Source organism: Petaurus breviceps, unplaced genomic scaffold, assembly GCF_028583685.1.
Source record: "Petaurus breviceps papuanus isolate PSGF00001 unplaced genomic scaffold, PetGlider_PUasm1.0 229, whole genome shotgun sequence".
NCBI lineage: Eukaryota > Metazoa > Chordata > Mammalia > Diprotodontia > Petauridae > Petaurus > Petaurus breviceps.
The window spans coordinates 4700407-4722488 of record NW_027185903.1 but is presented as its reverse complement, the minus strand read 5'-3'; positions in this window follow the sequence as shown (position 1 = coordinate 4722488).

Genomic DNA, 22082 nt, shown 5'->3' with positions numbered 1-22082 from the left:
CCCCTGCCATTATTACATCTGGTATAGATTTACTTCAAGGGTTTTCCTTTGGTGCCTTGGAGACATGTAAAGGCTTTGGAAGTCATTGGAGAGAAATTTAGGAAGCATGCCTACCCCTAAGAGTCAAAGGAACAGGCTCTATCAATTAGACTACCAACAGAGACTAGGGTACTACTCTCTTCTTCACCATCTTTCTTCAAATGATTTTACTATTTATAATTTTATGTTTTTGTGCTTCCCTTTCTCTATTTATAACAAGGACATTAAGGTCTTAACCTCCTTATTGAAAAGCTCTCCAAAATCTTTCCCTAGAATTAATCTTAACATAAAAGCAGCTAGCACAGCCTCATGGAGCTAGGGAGGTGTTTAGTAAATTGTCATTGATGGTAGAAATACAAAAGTACATTGGGGGTCAGTGGTAGGATAAATGAACCCATTCTAAGGAAGTGTGGTATAGTGGAAAGGACATGAAATCAGAGGATCCTGTCTCTAGCATTAATTATCTACATGATGTTAGGCAAATGGCTTGATGTCTCTAAGCCTTGGCTTCCTTATATTTAAATTGTAAGTGTTGGAGAATGAGACTGGACTAAATGATCCCTAAGGTTCTTTCCAAACTTCAATTCTATGTCCAGGGTGTGACCAAGAACAACCTGAAAATGTCTCTTTATACAAGGTATGGATATCCCAATTGAGTTAAGTAATAGGGAAGTGCTATAAAGTAGAAAGAGCACTAGACCAGTTCAGTATGGAAATGGGTTCAAACTCGACCTTCAACCCTTAGGAACATTTGACCTTGGGCAATTCACTCTGGTCTGGACCTCTGTTTTGTCACCTGTAGAACAGGAATAGTCCTTCCCCTTCTCTTAGATTTTATTGTGAAGCTGAGCCAGTCCACAAGCCAGGCAGAGATCAGAGCTGAGGACACTATGCTTAGAGAGAACCAATGAGTCTCTGGTGAGTGCAACCTGTGGAGCTGCACAAGGAACCCTCGGGATGCATAGGCTTTACCTGGTCTACACTCCATCAAAAAGCTAGTATCAATGATTCACTTATACATGTACATGTTGTGTAATTCCCCTCTCCCTAAAATAGAACATAAGTTCCCTGAGGGAAGGGACAATTTCTTTACTGTATTTACATCCCAGAACCCAGCACAGTGCCCAAGAAAGAGGAGGCACTCAATAAATGCTTGTTGTTCTCAGTGAGGATCAAACCTTGAATAGGAGAATTTCTTCAGACCTTTCTTGATCAAAACCTAGTCTAGAGTAACATTTCTCAGTCTTTTTGGTCTCCGGACTCTTAAAAATTATTGAGGACTCCAAAAAGCATTCATTTATATGGGTTATGAACAGCTAGGTGGCACAGTGGATACAATGTTGGGATTGTAGTAAGGAAGACCTGAGTTCAAACCCAACCTCAGACACTATGTGACACTGGGCAAGTCATTTAACCCTGTTCACCTCAGTTCCCTCATCTGTAAAATGAGTTAGAGAAAGATATGATAAACCACTCCAATATCTTTGCCAAGAAAACCCAAATGGAGTGGACACAACTGAAACTGAAACAGTATGTGGGTTATATTTATAAATATTAATTTACCACATTCAAAATTAAAATTGATTTTAAAAATTTGAAATATTTATTGACTAATTTATTTTGAAATAATAAACCAATTCATTACATGTGCAAATAAGCAGCATATTTTTATGAAAAAATATATAGGCATATATATTCCTAAACAAAAAAAAATGTGGTTTTACAAATTTTTGCAAATTTCTTTAATGTCTAGCTTAAAAGAAGATAGCTTAATTCTCATATCTGCTTCTGCATTCAATCTCTTCAAATATATTATTTTGGTAGGGTATATGAAAAAAAATATGGCCTCACCTAGATATGTAGTTGAAAAAAGGAGGAATATTAACATCTTAGTATTATTATGAAACTAAGTTTCACCCTGGTGACCCCCTGAAACTCTTTTAGGGAGCCCCAGAGGTTTGAGGACCACATTTTAAGGCTGTTGGACTGGGGGTTCTTTTTTTTTTAATTTGTGGATTAAACAAACATTTCCTTAATATGATATAACAAAAAAAAAAAGATTATTGCACATGAATTTGCAAATCCATTATGTACAACCTTCAAAGATATAATAAAGTTATCATGCAAATTTCCCTTTTTTCTTCCCCTCCACCTTAGAGATGGCCACCTTTAAATACAAATAGGTATGCATGTGTATGTGTATATTATATATATATATATAATTACTCTATATACACTTCTGTTTATCAGTACTTTCTGTGAATGCAGATGGTATCTTTCTTCATATGTCCTTTATAGTGAATTTGGATATTTATAATTTACAAAATAATTTATTTACTCAAAGTTGTCCTTAAAACAATATTGATGTTAGTTTATACGATGTTCTCTTGCTTCTGTTCACTTTGCTCTTCTTCATTTCTTTATATCATTATTGTCTGGGGGTTCTTAATCTGGTGTCTCAGACTCCCAAGACTTTCCATCGATGAACATGCATGGAAAAAATTACATCTGTCTTGCCCTTAGCCTCAAACTGAAATCCAGCTCTAACTTCTCATTTTCTTCACTATTTAAAAACATTATTCTGAGAAGGCATCCATAGGCATCACCAGAAGACCAAAGGGGTCCGTGACACAAACTGACCTAAACTTATGATCCTATTGGTGATTGTAGCCCTTGGACAGAAATGTGGCTTCTAAATTTAGCTTGGCAATATGGCTTATAATTGGGTCCATCAGTCTCTTTGGGCAAACCAGAGAAATGGCTTTCCCTTACCATAGAGACAATTTGCCCTTTAAACCCAAGGAACAGATTTGGTTTATCTTGGCAAAAGTGTCCTCCCATATGCCTTGTGCCTGGCCTTGGCATGCAGAATTTCTGCGAATCACCTGAGCCAGCCTTGCATGTATAGAACAGGGAGGGGAAGGGGAAAGTGAGAAATGACTGTCCTAGTGCACCCAACTAACTGATCAGTCTTTCTCCTAAATCCTAAAGGAGTGGAGGGGAAGCTCATTCTGTTACCCCATGCTTCTTTTGCATGCACAAAAAATAATCTTGCTATTTTATCCATGAAGAAAAGCCCACAGGTGTGTGATAAGGACCTTTGTTCCAATGGGAAAGCAAGCAGCCAGACACATCCTTCTTTAGAAGGAATTGATGTTCACTCCCCCAGCCTTCCAAGTATCCCAGCTGCTGCTCTGCTCATCTCTGCACTGCTAAAGGCATTGCTTACTTCAGAAGGAAGCATTCTGTTCAATGTACCACATGCTGGACAGGGAGAATTTCCCTTCTCCTTTTAAAAAGAGATAAAAGGAAAGTTTCCCAGGCTCCATCTGTTCTCTTTTAGCTGTCAGCAAAGGCACAGGGATGCTGATGATTTATTCAGAGAGGGTGAGTGACTTGGATTGAGGGTCTCTTAAAATGCTTTTTCCTATTCCTCCTCTTCCCTCATCCTCTTGCTAGGCTTTCTCCCCCATCCCTCTTAACCCCACTTACCACCAAAGAAACCTGACTCCAGCTTGGATAGATGACCACAGTTATAAGCATAGTGTGTCTGCTAGTGTGCACATATGGCAATGTTAATCTGCTTGTTCAGTCTGGCAGAAACCCAACTGTAACGAAGAGGAGAAAGGGCTGTAGTCTGGTACAGTTGAAGGTGTTTAATAATGTATTCCATCTCTTTGTCTCTTTTTTTTTTGGTCATCTCACATTAAATTACCCTTGGCTGGGACATTGAATATTGAAGGGGGAGTATTTTTTCAAACCTCTCCTTTCTATCTATATTTACCACATGCCTGATTATTTCCCATAACCTAAAACCTCTCTACTACTCTCTTTCTCCCATGCAATTCTACTGGAGGGTATTGGCTTTAAGCTTCCTGGAACTTTGTAAAAAATAAACTTACTCAGAACCCAAATACTTCCTTCTTGATATAAATTCTGCAGGAAGAACAATCATTAGGACCCTAAAGTGCAAACAATGGTGTAGTAGAAATAGTATTGACCTAGAAGTCAAGAAACTTGGGTTCTAGTCTTGGCCCTGCCACTTAAACCTCCATGAAGCTCAATTTCCTTTTCATTAAATAAGATTTGGTATGAAAATCAAATGAAATGAAATGAAATGAAATAGGGGAAACACTTTGATAAACTATAAAGAGTTATTCAAAATATGAAATAGTATTATCATTATTCAATTCAAACTTAACAGATATTATTAAACATCTATTACATTCAAGATACCTGTGTTAGACGCTAGGAGACAAATCTGAAAAATGACATCATACCTTCCCTCAAGAAGCTTGCAATCTAATGGGGAGATATAAGGTATATCCACAATCAAATATGATGTAAGGTAGAAAATATTATCAGGGCAAAAGGAGATATTCCATTAAAGTGCTAAGTAGAACATTTGAGGAGAGAGAAATGGCTTTCAGTTGGGCAGATGAGAGAGGCTTCATGGAGAAAGCCTTTATGTGCCTTAAAGCAATATTACCATCCCCACCACCACCATCACGCTCATTATTGCTTCCCCAGCATCTGGAGTACTAGCAAGGAATCTCAGATTGCTGTGGAACATCATTATTCTCTAATCCATAACTGGAAATATTGCTTACCTGGACACACACACAGCCATAAAAAGATCGTGGATGGTAGCTCTGCATTTGGAGTCAAAGTCCTTGGGTTCAAATCACCTAGCTGCCTAGGTGGCTAGTCACTTAACCTCGCCGGGTCTCAGTTTCTTCATCTGTAAAAAATAATTATACCGCATGGTTTCTAATGTCTTTTGTAGTTCTATGGCCCTATGATCCAAGAAATGTTATACCCTTATGATCCATATGAAAGAAAAACAAAAGGGGAGGGGGAGAAGAGGAAGAGAGGAGAGGGAAGAACAAGAACGGATAATGAACTTGTTTACAGACTTTAAAAAAGTTTTGCAATAATAAAAATGATGCTAAGAAAATCCCTTTTCAGATTCCCCTCTTGTCAAATATGTTTATTTTTATAACTGCCATGGAGGTTGCTGAAATGGGTGCTGTTAGACCAGGCAAACCTTTGGGATCTGAGGAATCTGTGGGTTCTATCAGGTCAAGAGGCATAATGCAGAAGGAAGTCAAATGTAAATATCCCAAAAGTAGAAAATCCAGAAAGCAAATTCCATGACATGAGTCCCTGTTCAGATTCACCCCCATCCCCACCCTATCTCTATGTCTTTTTGCTTTTGTCTTTGTCTCTCTCTGTCTCTGTCTTTATTTCTCTCTCTCTCTCTCTCTCTCACTATCACACACTCTTTCACACACTCCCACACATAGTGACACTAGTGACACTAAGAATCATTAACTTGATGTTGGGTTAGATTCTTAATATTTGCCAAGAATTCTGGGTTTCTTTGGTCCAGGTAAAAATCGGGCTGTAGAGACCATGTGAAACTATTGGTCTGGTGGATTTCTGATTGCCCTACTTGCTGAATACACTAAGGTCATGTGAAAAGGGATTTTTAAAATTTTTTATTGTCGATTGTCAGGGCCAGTGCTATCAAATTCAAACAATAACAGATTCCTGTGGACTGCATTTTTCAACTTAGAAAACCACAAATTGACATTGTGTTCTGTTGTATTTTTGTTTACTTTGTTAAATATTCCTAGTTACATTTTAATGGGGTTCAGGCTACACTGAGAGTGCTACAGCTGGCAGTAGCTCACATGTAGACTATCAGCCTTGGCCTGTATTTGACACCTCTGTTTTAGACTTAGGAAACGTTAATGACGTATGTCTCCCCTAAGAGAATGTGAAGCTTCTTGAGTAATATGGTTGTACTTTCATCTTTGTGTCTCTACCACCCACAGAGGTAGCATGGCAGAGTCCACAGAGGCTGACCATGAAGCCAAAAAGAGCTGGGTTCAAGTCCCAGGGCAAGTCACTTAATTTCTCAGTGCTCTAGGAGACTCTCTAAGGCAGCAAGTTTCAGAAAAGGTGTTGACGGTCATTGGCACAGAGAGTCTCCTCATGGGGGAGTAGCAGGTCCAGCCTCTGTGGCCTCCACTGAGCACAATGCCTGACACATTGTTCAGTCCCATCTGACTCTTCATGACCCCATGAACAAGTTCATAGGGTCTTCTTGGCAAATATACAGGAGCAGCTTGACCTTCTGTAGGGTGTCCCTGTATTACAGATGAGGAAATGAGGCAAATCGAAGTTAAGCTACTTGCCCAAAGTCATATAGCTAATAAGTGTCTGAGGCCAGGTTCAAACTCGGAGCTTCTTAATTCCAGATCCAGCATTCTATCCACTGAGCCATGTAGCTACCCCAGTCTGGCTCATATTAGGTGCCCAATAAATGGCAAACATTTATTGATTGATTGATTCCAAACTAAAATGTCTCAGTCCCTTGCACCTTGATGGGGTTTTCAAACCCTTTCCCCTCCCTCTCCCTCTAATTAATTATTCATTAATTAATTGTCACAGATAAAGAGGGAATAAATAATATGCGAAAGGGCACATAATAACATAGCATCAGGATCAGAATGAAGTTTGGGTCTCCTAACTTTGAGGCCTGAGCTTTTTCTTCTCTACTAAACTATCCTGACAATTGGCAGAATAAATTTGGGACAAAGCAGTAGGGAAACTGGAGATGAGCATCCCACATCTACGAATCCTCACTCTCTTCTTGCCAGCCCTCCTGCCCCAGCTTCCCCTACAGAAAGCCTCAGACTAGAGACCATGCCCTAGCAGCTCCAGACCTTTGACTTGTCTTGCCTTCCAGACAGGTGAATGCCTCACCTAACCTGCCATCATCTGGGCAGCCCCAACCATGCTTTGCATTATACCCTACCTCTCGTCTCGCCAGCTGCCCTTCCACCATGAATGCATGTAACCATCATGCCATTCCCTCCTGTTTCTTTCTCCATTTCAAGACACATGATGAAATCAGTTCCACCCTCGCTATGGTACCATGTATCCCATCTGTAACTTTCCAAATTATCCCTGGGCACTACTCCGAAGGTGTACGTCACCCCCCCCCCCATTAGAATTTAGTAATTCCTTGAGATGAGGGACTGTCTCCCCTTTTATATTTGTCATCAACTAGGCCACCCACTAATATTAAATACTACCTTTGTGTAGTGGTTTTGTTTCCCCCTCCTAAGGAAGGAGACTTGAGCATCAAATCTCCTTTAGAAGGGGAGAGCTGTACCCAAAAAGGGAACATTTCAGGGAAGGATTTCCCAGAGAAGAAAGAGCAAACTCTTAGAAAGGTGACTGTGGAAAAAAGCCCAGAAGCTGGAGCCAGAGAGGAAAGAAGAGGATGGTGCATCAACATGACCAGGGAGGAAAAAGAGTGAAGGAAAGAAGGAAGGAAGGAAGGAAGGAAGGAAGGAAGGAAGGAAGGAAGGAAGGAAGGAAGGAAGGAAGGAAGGAAGGAAGGAAGGAAGGAAGGAGAGAGGGAGGGAGAGAGGGAGGGAAAGAAAGAAAGAAAGAAAGAAAGAAAGAAAGAAAGAAAGAAAGAAAGAAAGAAAGAAAGAGAAGGAAGGAAGGAGGGAGGGAAGGAAGGAAGGAAGGAAGGAGGGAAGGAAGGAGGGAAGGAAGGAAGGAAAAGAGAGATATTGGCATAATGGCCTTGATCTCTAAAGATCAGGACAGAAAATTTAAATATGAGATATGAAGGGATAAGAGAGAGGGCTGGTAGGTTGAGAATGACTGTGGCTTCTATGTCTTTTCAAAACAAGTATGTCTTGTGCCTATGCTAGCTAGAGGCCTTCTTTCCAGTCCTTTCTCCTTAGACTTCTAAAAAATAAACCTGGGATTTGATATTCTGGGAAATCCCTCCTGGCTTACACCCTGAAAACCACAAGGATGGAGGCTTTTCTGAGGTATTGGCATATCTCTTCTGGGCTCATTCTCCCTGACCACATCGGATACTAAAATTATATTCCAGTTGTTTCTGGAGATATAAATAAAAATTTCTTTTTAAAAAATAAAGTCAAAATGAGAGAGGAATCTCTCCCTCCTCTGTGTATGTGTTAAATGTGGGGCTCTCAAATACTCTCCCAGGGTGATAGGGCACAGACCCAGAATAATCACAGTATCAAAAAGGTAGGTTTTGGTTGAATGTGGATTCTTTCTCATCCCAGATTTAACCATATTAGAAAACTGATCTCTCCGCCCGATTCCTATCATTGTAGAAGGCATGAAGTGAAGCCACAGAAAACCATCTGAGGGAAGAAAATAAACATAACATGCTGCTTCTTCAACTGCCTTGACATAGGACAACTCTTGCAGGAATAACATTGAGACACTCAAAGAGAAAATGTCTCAAAGACCCAGACAATGCAACCATGCTTCTCCAGAGACTCAGTGACTTAATAAGGGGATGCTTCACACTCCTCAAATGACCAAATCCACCCAAATAAACCAGAATTGAAGTTAGCTTCATAATCCTCTGGCAAAAATGGCTCCTCCTCTTTAAATGACCCAGTAAATGCTGTAGTGGGCAGCTAGGTGTTGCAGTGGATGGAGCTCCAGGTCTGGAGTCAGAAAAACTCATCTTCCTGAGATCATCATATCTGACCTCATATACTTCCTACCTATGTGACCCTGGGCAAATCACTTAACCCTGTTTGCCTCAGTTTCCTCTTCTGTAAAATGAGCTAGAGAAGAAAATGGCAAGCCACTCTAGTATGTGTGCCAAGAAAACTCCAGATGGGGTCAAAGAAGAGTTGAACACGACTGAAAAGACTGAACAACATAAATGCTGCCACCACGTGGAAGGAATTCCTCCTAAAGCAGGTTTTCTACATGTTTCTGCTGGCAAAAGGTATTACTGAAAAAAGGTTAGATGCTCAGTTTATTCTCTTCATCATTCACAAGGTCATAGACTCAGTGAGCTAGAGGCATCCCAGGACAGTCCATTTAGAGCTGGCAAGGACTTCAGCAGTCATCCAGTCCAACCCTATCATTTTACAAAGGAGGAACTAAGGCCCAGAGAGGTAAAAAAAAAAAAAGTGTGAAAAAAGGCCGAGTCACACAGCAAGGAAGTATCTGAGGCAGAATTTGATCCTAAGTTTTTCCTGATGGTAAATATGACCCTCTGTCCACCTCACCATACTGTTCCTCCATCTAGTCCCACCCACGCCCTTTACATGTAAGGCACTGAGGCCTGGCGAGTGGCTTGGCTACTACATATAGGTAGTAAGTGACAGAGAAAGGGATTGAACACAGGAACTTCTGGTTCCAAATCCAGGGCTTTTTACACTGTACCACACTGCCCAATATCTTCCAAATCAGTCCTTTCTTTTTATCCACACCTCAGAACTCTGTCTCATGCATTAGTCTGATCCTATTTTTTATACTCATTTACTTAGTATTTAATCATTTACTTGATATTTAAATTTTTTTATATTTATTCTCTCTCACACACACAATCAGGGTTAAGTGACTTGCCCAGGGTCACATAGCTAGGCCTGAGGTTGGATTTGAACTCAGGGCTTCTTGACTCCAGGGTGGTAGTCTATCCACTGTGCCACCTAGCTGCCCCAAAAAGTGTTCAGTCATAGTCAACGTTCTGTAATTTTTATGCTTGATCTTGCCTGATGGAGACCAAGCTTATTTATAGGTTTAGACTTCATCTGCTGGTTCAATGTAACCACAATTTTTGTTGTTCAGTAATGTCTCACTCTTCATTACCCTATTTGGGGTTTTCCTAGAAAAGATACTGGAATGGTTTGCTACTTCCTTCTTGGTCTCATTTTACAGATGAGGAAACTAAGGACAAACAGGATGAAGTGACTTGCCCAGGGTCACGCAGCTAGACCCAAGGCAGGATTTGAATTCAGGTCCTCCTGACTCCAGGGCTGGTTCTCTATTCACTGCGCCACCTAGCTGCCCCCTTGTCTTACTCTTCTGGTCACTTATTCATCTTTTCTTTCTCACTATGACAACTTAACAACATTTCGGGGAACAAGGACCTTCCGCTTAGAGTTCATTCTAAGCTCCCATTGAAATCTGTGGTGATCTCATTTTATCTTAAAACCTTAGCCATAACCTCTACCCAAAGACACCCAACTCCATCATTCTTCATCCAGTTGAAGAGAAGCATGACCATCTCATCCTCTCAGGTTCTTTTCTTGGGGCTTTTCCCAACGCCTTCCACCTGACTCCCACATCAGTGCCAGCTTCATTTCCCACCAGTCCTTACATGCTTCTCATTGTTCTACTTGTCCCTATTGTGTGTGTTGAGTTTTCTTGATTCAGCACGCAGGGCAATGACAGATACTTGAGAGAAGGAAGAAAATGCCACTAAATCATGGGCCTTATTTAGGTAATGAGATAAGAGGGATGTAAGGGACATACGGAAAAAGGTTCAGAGAAACTATATAGATCAAATGGACACAAAAACATTAGAATAATAAGGCATCTTAAGTGGCATCTCAGCTTGTCTGTCTGACAACACAGAGATTTGCACCATTGATCCCTCCATTCTCCATTCTTCATTTTCAGCCTTAGGATATAGTAATAGATGCAAAAAAAAAAGCTCAACATACTAATTCTTTTTTTTTTTTAAGCAATCGGGGCTAAGTAACTTGCTCAGGGCTACACGGCCAGTTATTATCTCTGGGTGTGGTGCTGAGTGTCTGAGCCCGGGATTCAATCTCCAGGTCGTCCCAACACTGGAGCCGGTGCCCTTACTCGCTGAGCCACCTGGCCGCCCCTAAGCAATTGGGGTTAAGTAACTTGCTCAAGGTTACACGGCCAGGTGTTTCTGGGTGGGTGCTAAGTGTCTGAGCCCGGGATTCGATCTCCAGGTCAGTCTGACACTGGAGCCGGTGCTCTTACTCGCTGTGCTACCTGGCCGCCCCGATTCTTTTTTATAATTTTATTTATTTTTGTTACATTTTAAGTTCCAAACTGTTTTCCTCCTTCCCTCCCCAACCCACATTAGATAAACCATCATTTGACATAAATACATGTATATATGTATGTATATATATTTGTAAATATGTATACATATGTGTGTATATATGTGCACATATAGGTAAATATATATGTATATGTGTAGATAGATGGATAGATAGATAGATAGATAGATAGATAGATAGATAGATAGATAGATGTAAAACCATACTATGTATATTTCTATTTATCAGCTCTTTCTCTGGAGGTGAATACCATCTTCCCTCATAGATCCTTTGTAGTTGATTTGATATTATAATATAAATTATATAAATATTATAGTTATAATATTCAAAATGGCTTCGTGTTTCATTAAGTTATTCACTAATATTCAAACAATATTGCTGTTACTGTATCCAGATTCCTTTGGTTCTGCTAATTTCAATCATTATTTCATATAAGTTTTTCCATGTTTTTCAAAAATCAACCAGCTCATTTCTTATACCAAGGTAGTATTCCATCACAATCACATACCACAAGCTATTTAGCCATTCCCCAATTGATGGAAGACTCTGCAATTTCCACTACAAATTGCCACCACAAAGAGAATTGTTATAAATATTTTAGAATATATAGGCTCTTTTCCTTTTTTCCCTGATCACCTTGGAAAACAGACCCAATGGTGGTATTGCTAGATCAAAGGACATAGTTTATCAATATACCATTCTAAAATCTCCTTTATGTTCATTAATAACACAGGTTTTGGTGGGTTTTTTTTTTTTTTGCTTTTTGGAGGAGAGAAAGCAGGGCAGTTTGGGTTAAGTGACTTAGTGACTTACCCAAGGTCACACAGCTAGTAAGTATGTCAAGTGTCTGAGGTCACATTTGAACTCAGGTCCTCCTGACTCCAGGGCCAGTGCTCTATTCACTGCGCCACCTAGCTGCCCCAACACAGTTTATTAAAAAGGGTAAAAAGAAGGTTTTGAAAGGGAAAAATGAAGCTTTTAAAATCGAATGAACAAGCAGTGTTATGACAGAAAAATAATTGGAGGGCAGGGTAAAGAAAAAGCAACAACAAAGCAAAACTTGTTCACTTGTCGGAACACAGAACTGAGATTAGAGATCATTAGAAATCATTTCATGCTTATTCAACAAATGAAGAAACTGAGGCTCAAAGAATTTTAATGACTTAACCCAGTTCACACAGGCAGCAAGAGTCAGAGCCAGGATCTGAACTCAGGTCCTCTGACTCCAAATCCAGCATTTGTTCTACTCTGCCAAACTACAAGAGACAGAGGCTCTATTCCTTACCCTGCCATTACCTTTATGCATAGTCATTTCTCTACTTAGCATCTCAACTTGCTTTTCTGTAAAATGAGAAGATAGATCTCTATAATCTATGCAGTCTCTTCAACCTCTAATATTCTGTGTCTTTGCCAAACTGCAACACTTACAGAACTATCCAAATGTTTGTTGTAAGATTACCACCCATTTTGGGGGGAAGCCAAGATGGCAGGGTAGAAGCACGACCTCCCCTCAGCTCTGGCTTCCACCTTCCCCAATCCATGTAAAAAGGGGACTCTAAACAAACTTTGGAGCTGCAGAATCCAAAAATGACACAGAGAAGCTAACCTCCCGCTGAGGACAGCCTGGCAGGCTGGCAGGAATCCAGCACAGAGCTCTGGGAGCCGAGACCAGCCCCATGCCCAGGCTTTAGCCCCAGGGTGGGCCTGACCAGCCACTGGCCAGAGGGACTCCAGATCAGCAGCAGCTGTGGCTGTTTCCAGATTTATCAACAAATACATGCGAAGGACAAAGTGAGAGGTCAGTGCAGTCTGGACTTTGGGACCAGTAAGTGGGATTGCGTGGCTTTTACCCCCAGGGTGAGAAGCAATGAGATGCCAGCACAGCCAGCCAGTGCCACATGGAAGCTTCATCTCCTGGCCTGCAAAGTGTAGGGGGACCAAGCACCAGTCTGAGGGGTAATCGCTCTTGCTTTAACCTTCTTGGATCGGGATTGCAGTCTAGGGTGGAGGTCCTGGGGTGTGTGTCCAGCTTGCCAGAGAGTGTGGAGACCTCAGAGAGGGCACCCATCTAATACCTCTTGCAGCTGAGAAAACCCCAGCGTTTGGGACAAAAGCTCCCCTGTCTGGTGGCAGAGTCCTACTGTGGCAAAAAGCCCAAAAGTCAAGTAATTGAGTGGCAAAATGAGCAGGCAAAGGAAACAAAGCAGACAGAAGATTCCAACATTACACTCCTATTTTGGAGACAAAAAGGAGCAAAGCATGGAACAGGAGGGAAACAGTGAAGTCAGAACTCCTGAACCAAAAGCTTCAAAGGAAAATACAAGCTGGTTACAGGCCATAGAGGACTTTAAGAAGCAGATAAGAGAAGTGGAGGAGAAATTGGGAAGAGAAATGAGAAAAATGCAAGAAAATTATGAAATGAGAGTCAACAGCCTGACTGAGGAAAATAATACCTTAAAAAACAGACTGACTGAAATGGCAAAGGAGGCTCAAAAGGGCAATTAGGAGAAGAATGCCTTAAAAAGTCGAATTTGCCAGATGGAAAAAGAATCTCAAAAGCTCAATGAGGAGAATCATTGCTTCAGAATTAGATTGGAGCAAATGGAAGCTAATGACTTTATGAGAAATCAAGATGCTGTTAAACAGATCCAAACAAATGAAAGATAGAAGGCAATGTGAAATATCTCATGGGAAAAACCACTGACCTGGAAAATAGATCCAGGAGAGATAATTTTAAAATTATTGGACTCCCTGAAAGCCATGACCAAAGTAAGAACCTAGAAATCATCTTCCAGAAAGTTCTCAAAGAAAACTGCCCTGATGTTTTAGTACCAGAGGGCAAAATAGAGGTTGAAAGAATCCACTGATCACCTCCTGAAAAAGATTGTAAAAGAAAACTCCTAGGAATATTATAGCCAGGTTCCAGAATTCCCAGATTAAGGAGAGAACATTACAAGCAGCCAGGAAGACACAATTTGAATATTGTGGAAACACAATCAGGATAACCCAGGATCTGGCAGCTTCTACACTGAGGGTTCAAAGGGCTTGGAATATGATATTCTGGAGGGTAAAGGAGCTGGGATTAAAACCAAGAGTCACCTACCCAGCAAAACTGAGTATCATGTTTCAGGGGAAAATATGGTCATTCAGTGGAATAGAGGACTTTCAAGCATTCTTGCTGAAAAACCAGAGTTGAATAGAAAATTTGACATTCAGATACAAGAAGCAAGAGAAGCATGAGAAAGTAAACAGGGAAAAGAAATCATAAGGAACTTATCAAAGTTGAATATTACCATTCCTACATGGAAAAACAATAATTGTAACTTATGAAACTTTTCTCAGTAGTTGAAGGATTAGAAATATATATATATATATATATATATATATATATGTCTATATATGAGGGTATATGGGCATATGAATACATATGTGAATGTGTGTATATATGTTTACAGGTATACATAGATAGAGGGCACAGGACCAATTTAACAGGAAGAGATGATACTTAAAAGGTGAAATTAAGAGGTGAGAGGAATATAGTGAGAGGAGATGGGGAGAGACAGATTGGGGTAAACTATCTCATACAGAAGAGGCAAGGAAAATGGTTACAATGGAGGGGAAGAATAGGAAGGCAAAAGGGAATGGGTCAACCTTATACCCATTGAATTTGGCTTGAGGAGGGAGTGAAATACACACTAAATAGGGTATCTCACCCTCCAGGAGAGTAGGGGGGGGAAGGGGATGAGAGGGGGGATGATGGAAGGGAGGGCAGGCTTGAGGGGAGGGAAGTTGGAAGCACCCACCTTTGAAAAGGGATGGGATTAAAGCAAAGAATAGAACAAGTGGGAGGTGGGATAGCAGGGAGGGAAATATAGTCAGTCTTTTACAATATATCTACTATGTTATTGTTCTGCATTAGCCACACATGTACAGCCTATACTGAACTGCTTATCTTCCCAGTAAGGGTGGGTGACAAGGAAGGAAGGGAATGAATCTGGAATTCAAAGTTTTAAAATCAAATATTCAAATATATATATATATATATATATATGTGTGTGTGTGTGTGTGTGTGTGTGTGTACTATTATTAATACCATCTTACATGTAATTGGGAAATAAGATATACAGGCACTAAGGCATAGAGACCCACTGGAAAAGTCAAAATGGGTATGGGAGAAAATATGGAAGAGAGCAGATTGGAGGAGGGGATATCCTGTGGGACTGCTATTTTGGGGCAGTGGGTAGGGGAAAAACGGGGAGAAAAATTCAAAATTTGGCAGAAACGAATGATGTAAATCAGAAGTTAATAAAGAATTAAAAAAAAAGATTACCACCCAACCATTTTCTTCTCATCCATTTCCCTCTCCCATTCATGGTAACACAGGAGCATCTTGGAATCAGGCCCTAAACGTGATATGGTCAAATCTCCACTCCTATATGACTTAATAAGAGCTAGCAGGCATCATCTGTCTAGTTAGACAATTCTGTTCACAATATGTTTCTAACTAATATTACTCTGCATTATGAAAAGCAAAGGTCTGGGCCCCTCCCTTTATTCCTGACTCACATCAGAATGATGGGGCAATAATTTAACTTCTGTGTACCTCGATTTTAATACCAATAAAGTCGATTTTGCAATATATACCTGTACCTGCTATCTACTCTATGGATTAGGTGTTGAGAAAGTGCTGCAAGTCACCCAAGCATAAATTATTCCTTGGGAATCTTTAGGCAAAATTGTATTGCCCAGACTCAGTCACTTGAGAATCAGGAATCAAGATACTACAGCATCACCAAGGTAAAAGATGCACAGGATATTGTAAAGAGTTAATATGCCTCCCAATGCCTGTAGCATAATATTCAATATACCCACTTCTCTCTCCTTTGGGTTGAGAAAAAAGTGGACTCCTGAGATCCACTAATTTATAGGTCCTCATAGTAACTTTGTACTGCATGTTCATCTAGGAAGGATTGCACCCATTCCCTTGCAGATGTAGTGTTCTCTGCCTGCTTTCCTCACCACACTCACATCCAGGCAGTTGCCTGCTTATGTGAGAGAGTTATGGAGTGAAAGGGGACAATATTCTGTCTGATGGGACTGGAAACTTGTTGTGAACCAGTGATGACTCTCTTTCTTAAGGAATGGTCATTCCCTTAGACCCAAGGAAGAGTCTGGGGTTTTGCTATGCCATTTGGTTATATAAAAGAAGGCTTCTTGCTATCTATTCTGGAAAATGGCTGTAAGCTAAGGAAAGGTGGCAAGGGATAGATTGGTGGGGGTGGAAAGGGGAGGATCAGGAAACTCAAGTCTGAATGAACTTGAAGATACTAGAGGAGTGCCTCTTCTTTGTTTAATACCCTCCTAATCATCATAATAGTGAAGCCCATGCTTCATGCTCCTCAAGAAAAAAGTATATGTATGGTTCTGAAATGCTTTTGGTTCTAGAAGGGTGCATTATTAACTAAGATGAACTTGATCATATCCTTAAAGAGTGTTATTTGAGAATCATGAACAAAAAGGTTTCCAATTTATGATTTGGAAGTTATATGGCCTAGCAATAAAGGCATATACTAATGCATGCACAGCAAGTAAATGTCTATGAAAGAATGATCCAACTTATTCATTGGCTTCCCATGGTATAATCATCTTTCTCCAATTAGAGGGATTCTTCCAAATGATTGTGGCTGTGGGAATTGGGTCTAAGGGAGAAGTTGGTTGAAAAGAGGACAAAGTTGAAATTGTTCCTTAACCCCATTTCCTTAATGGGAAATAGCATCTAAAAGACAGTGGAAAGCAAGAATGAATAGGACTTGGCAAGTGTCTGATGTGGGAAATCAAAGCAGATAAAGGGGAAACTTCAAGGTTAAAAACATGGTTGACTTAAAGAACTATGTTATAGACATAGATAAAAAGGTCAGAAAGAGAGCCAGTGTTTGGAGGGCAAGCTGATGAGTTCAGATTAAGATTTGCTAACTTGAAGATGACAATTGGAAATGCAAGTATAAATGTCCAGCAGGTTAGGAAAAATAAAGAACTTGGGACAGTGATTGTTGTTGGAAACTTATAAATGATTGAAACTATATAGAAGCAAAAGGTTATAGTCATGAGATCTGTGACCATATAAAGGAGGCTGGGGGAGGGAGCAGGAGGGAAGAATCTAGACTTATGATTTTGGTTATTTAGGAAACTCCAGATGAGGAAACCACTTCTACCACTGTCTGATTAGCAGCTATTCTAATCATAGTCATAGAGAGGTATATGGGGTGTTCAGAGAGGGCTAGTGCCTCTGATGTTCAAAGCTGCTCATCCACTTTTGCTATCCACCTTCACCAATGCTCATCTGTGGCTCCAAGAAGCTGTAGCATGTGCTGCTACACCCCAGAAACCATCATGGGCTAAACCAGGATGAGGGTAACTGACAGGGCTCAAACCTGCCAATGAGTTAGAGAGAAAATTAAGTTCAAAGCAAAGACTGGAGCTTATGGGAGAGCAGAATCGACTGCAGTGCTTAATAGAAGAGTTAGGAATTTGGGGGAAGGAACTTGTGATGAAGGAGTTAGCATAGTGCCTGGCACATAATAGGAGCTTAATAAATGTCTGTTGACTGATTGACTGAAGGAGAGACTGAAGATTCAAGAGAGAGAAGAAAAAATTAGTGAAGCTAAGTCCCAAGAAAGAAAGAAAGGAATGGGCTTAGAAACACTAGTGGAAGGGTTATAGATAGGAGGAATTATGTCTCATCTCAGATGGTGAGGACCACAAAATATTAAGATGGGAAAGAGGATATCATACGGTGAACAGAGTAGACTTCACCTCAATCAAAAAGGAAGCAAAATAATTTCTGCTAGAAGATACTATGTGTAAGGCTGAAGGGGAGCAGAAATGGTTTTGAACAGCCATTATGTGAAATTTGATAGGGAATCAACAAGGGAATGGTAAAAAGCATCGTTGAGCATCAACAAAGGTCCAAGAGAAATTACATAGAATAAATTCATTGGACACTGACTCAATTGACTATTCTCATTTTCTTCTACAAAGATCAGTGGTCTGAAAGGAGTAGAGAAAAACAAATGGTTGTAGTGACCCAACATTAAGCATAAGAGGCAGAAGCTGTACTCAGCAAAAAAATTTTAAGCACCTTCCACATATACTTTGCTTGATACTAGAAGAGATATCAAATTCGTATAAGACATGGCTCCCTCTCTCATGGAGTTTATAGGGTAGTGACGATATAGGTCACATCCACAGATAACTAGAACATAAAATCAGAGAGCACAGATACATTAGAGAAGTAAAAACTAAGGAGTCAGGGTTCGTAGATTTAGAACTGAAAGGGACCTTGGAGCCCTCTAGTCTAACTTTACAGGTAAGGAAACTGAAGTCTCGAGGGGTGAAGTGATATGCTTACTATTACACCGCTGGCTTGAGTTAGAATCCCTATCCTCTAAGTCCAAGTCCAATGTACTTTCCACTACTCTGTTGCCATTACCATAGGAAGGGATGAGGGCAAGCAAGCTTCATGGAGGTGATGACATTGGTGTTGGCCTTTCAAAAATGTGTGAAGATGGAAGAGCACAGGCTTCAGATGTAAGGAGGAGGGCATCAAGAGAGGGGGGATCCCAAATGTACGAACCATGTGGGAGAAGGCACCGAGGTTGAAAAAACTGCAGATTACGTACAATGGCATAGAGTTGATCAACTTGGCTGAAGATAAAAGTGTTTGGAGGAGAATGGTATGAGGGCTGTCTAGAAAGGTCAGGGAGTGTCAGGAGGTGGAAAGCGTGGATGCCAGGTAAAGGGGTTGAAATTTTATAGGAAATCACTGAAGGTTTTTTGAGTAGAGGGTCAATATGATCAGACCTAGACTATATAAGTTTATAAAGTATTTTTTCACCCATTAAATATCTCTTTTCCACCTCAAATCACTTCTGGGATGTAGCCTCTATTGTTATTATCTCCACTTTTGGGTGGAGGAAGACATAGAGCCTCAGAAGGGTTAAAGGGCTTGCTCATGCTCATGGTCAAACAGCTAGTATGGATCAGAAGGAGGATTTGAACCTATATCTTCCTGACTCCAAGACCTGTGCAAACACAAATTAAAGAATATTGTTCAACAATCACAGTGAATTGATCATCTGGGCAAAACAATGGGAATTAGTGCCTCCTGTTAGGAATCATACACTGATGAGTATTTGGGAACTTCCCTAAGTGAAAAAGTGCTATAGGGTTATTGTAGAGAATGCAAAGAAACATAGGACATGGACCCAAGCCTTAAAGAATTATCATTCCAGTGTTTTTCACATTCATATATATCATAAACCTTTAAACTACTTTGTCTTGCCCCTATCTAAACACATCTGTGTCAGTACTTCAGAGATTCTGTGATCTTGCTGACATAGGTATTCTCCAAGTCGAAGCTGTGCAAATAGCAATCCAGTCCTCTGTCATTTCCTTTCATATCCTCCACTGCCTATCTCCCCCATGTCCTGGACGTCTTGCTTGGCCTTGGACCTTGCTACATTGCATGGGTCCCAATACAACCCTCAGGCTCTCCATCTTATCCCTTGTTTTTGCAACATGACTGACCCACCATTTTTTCTAATGTACATTTCCTGGAGGAATAAGTTTTAGGCTAAGTATTATTTGTTGTCTCTGGTGATACAATAAAGACTAGTTATGCCTATCATGCTTCATCTATCCATTGCCTTTTGACTGACCCACCACTTTTAGAAATTGTGGTGTTCCATGATTCACAGACATATAACATCCCAGGGATAATATTTGTGTTGAAAAGACAGCTTGTGTTGGGGAGCAGTTGAAAGCCCTGCTGTTTCCCAGATCCAAACCAGTGTACTCCCTTTTTCTTGCTTAATTATGAGCCCAGTTCATTGCCCATTTGCAGTATGACTGATGTCGAAAAATAGGAAATGGATAAAGGCAGAGACAAGGATCAAAAGTTATGAGCATAATCTGACATAAAACAAACCATAAAGAGGAAGCCTTTGTCAGTCAGCAATTGCTCTGCTTGGAATCCAAGAACAAACACAGTTGAAAGTGCAAAATCCTTTAATCCTTTGCACAAAATAATGGAGGTAAAGATTACAATCAGTATCTCCGAACAAAACAGTGAAAAGCAGTGAAGGGGAAAATGCATTTGCAGAAAGCTTGGCAGCGGGCCAACTAAACCAGATCATCCCAAGAGCAGTTAAAGATGAAACTAGAAGATTTTTTAAGATGGAAAATGGAGGACATTTTCCAATATTTATGTAGTCATCTATTCTCATCACGGAAAACACCAGAACCACCGCATTTGTGCTTATTACCTAATGTGTTATGGTCTTAAGAACTACTACCCTTACCATGTATTATTTGTATTATATCTTGTGTGAGGCATCATATTGTGGCAGATAGAGAACTTGTCTAGGCATTAGGAAGACCTAAGATCAAGTCCTATCCCTGTAACCCTGGAAAGCTATTTCAGTTCTCAGTGCCCAAGAAAACACTCTGAAAACCACAAGCATCAAGGCACCTAGGTGACACAGCAGATAGATCACTGGCTCTGGAGTCAGATAGAGCTGAATTCAAATCTAGCCTCTGATATTTACTAGCTGGGTGACCCTGCACAAGTCACTTAACTTCTGTCTCACTTTCCTAAACCGTAAAATGAGGATCATAATAGCATCTACTTCCCAGGATTGTGTGAAGATCTAAATGAGATAGTATTTGTAAAATACTTTGTACAGTTCCTGGCACATAAAAGGTGATTAATCAATGCTTATTCACATTCCCTCCATTAAGTTGCAGAGACAGTTCATTCACCAAGCACAGATTAGATTAAAAAATACAATAAAAGTGTATGTATATATCAAATCTTCCTGTTAGACTGTAAGCTAAAGAGACAAGGCACCGTGTCTTAACTAAGTTTTGCATCTTCCCCAAAACACAGTAAAGTTCTTTTTACGTCCCATAAATTCAGTCCTATAAACTTTGTCTGTGTGGGTAGCCCCTTCCTCAGTGAAGATTTCAATGCCTCTATGACTTGGCAGATGGTTTTCAATGACCACTATGGACAAAGCCTTTTATCACCCTGCAGCCAGAATAATAAGAAACTTTGCAAACTTAGCTAGGCCAAACATCAGATGGTAGGCACACCGTCCATTCCTGAGTCAGTGGTCAGTGTTCTTCCACTTTGGTAGGCCCATCTCAAGCTCATGCCTTGCTATCATAACCCTTGAAAACTCAGGTAAGAAAATTAACCTAAAGTAGGAAAGTACTTCCCAAGGTCATGCAGGCATGACAACAGGCTCATTATGTCACTCATGAGTCTTCACACCTATGGGTCTCTGACAGGCTCGGGACACCACTGCCTGGCCAGTTGGGTCAGAAATATTCTAGGTGTAGGGCACAGACATTACAATGAGCAGGTCATGCCTCTGTAGCTGTCCCTGGGCTTCTGGCACAAAAAGATCTCCACTTTCCATAGCATCAGACACTAGATGCATCATGGGATTTTTCATTGGCTCCCTCATTGTTGAACGGTGAGTGGTCCCCGCCAGGGACACTTGTCAAACATTCCCCACAAGCAGTGGATTCAAAATGGTAAAGCCTGGCATTCCTATAATTTTCTTGAACCCAATATCATTTATTTAAAATAACTTTGGAGCACACTTCTCCAGTATGCAACAATCAGAAATAATATAAAATAAATGGCATCAGACAGACAGACAGACACTGGCAACTTTAAGTACAGAAAGAGAAACATTTGCCTCCAGCAACTCCCTCTTTTGTGTTGTCCTTGTTCTTAAGTTTAAAAAATAAAGGAATCATGAAGCTCTTTTTGAAAAACTACATTTGAGATCTTTGCAAAAACTAAGAGTATCTTTACACCAAAACATTTGTTGTGCTGTCTTCTAGCTGTTGCCCCTGTTAGGCACAGAGCAAACCGTCCACTCGGAGCAGCAAGGGATAAATGAAAAAGCTCTTTGAGCCCTGGTCTGTTTGTTGTTGGTGTTTTTTAATCCACTTTTTATTCTAACACCACCTCATTAGGGTTCCATGAGAGCTGACTCCCCGTTATTCCCCTCAGACACAGATATTTGTGACTGCCCACGAATCACTCTGAAAGTAAAGCAATAT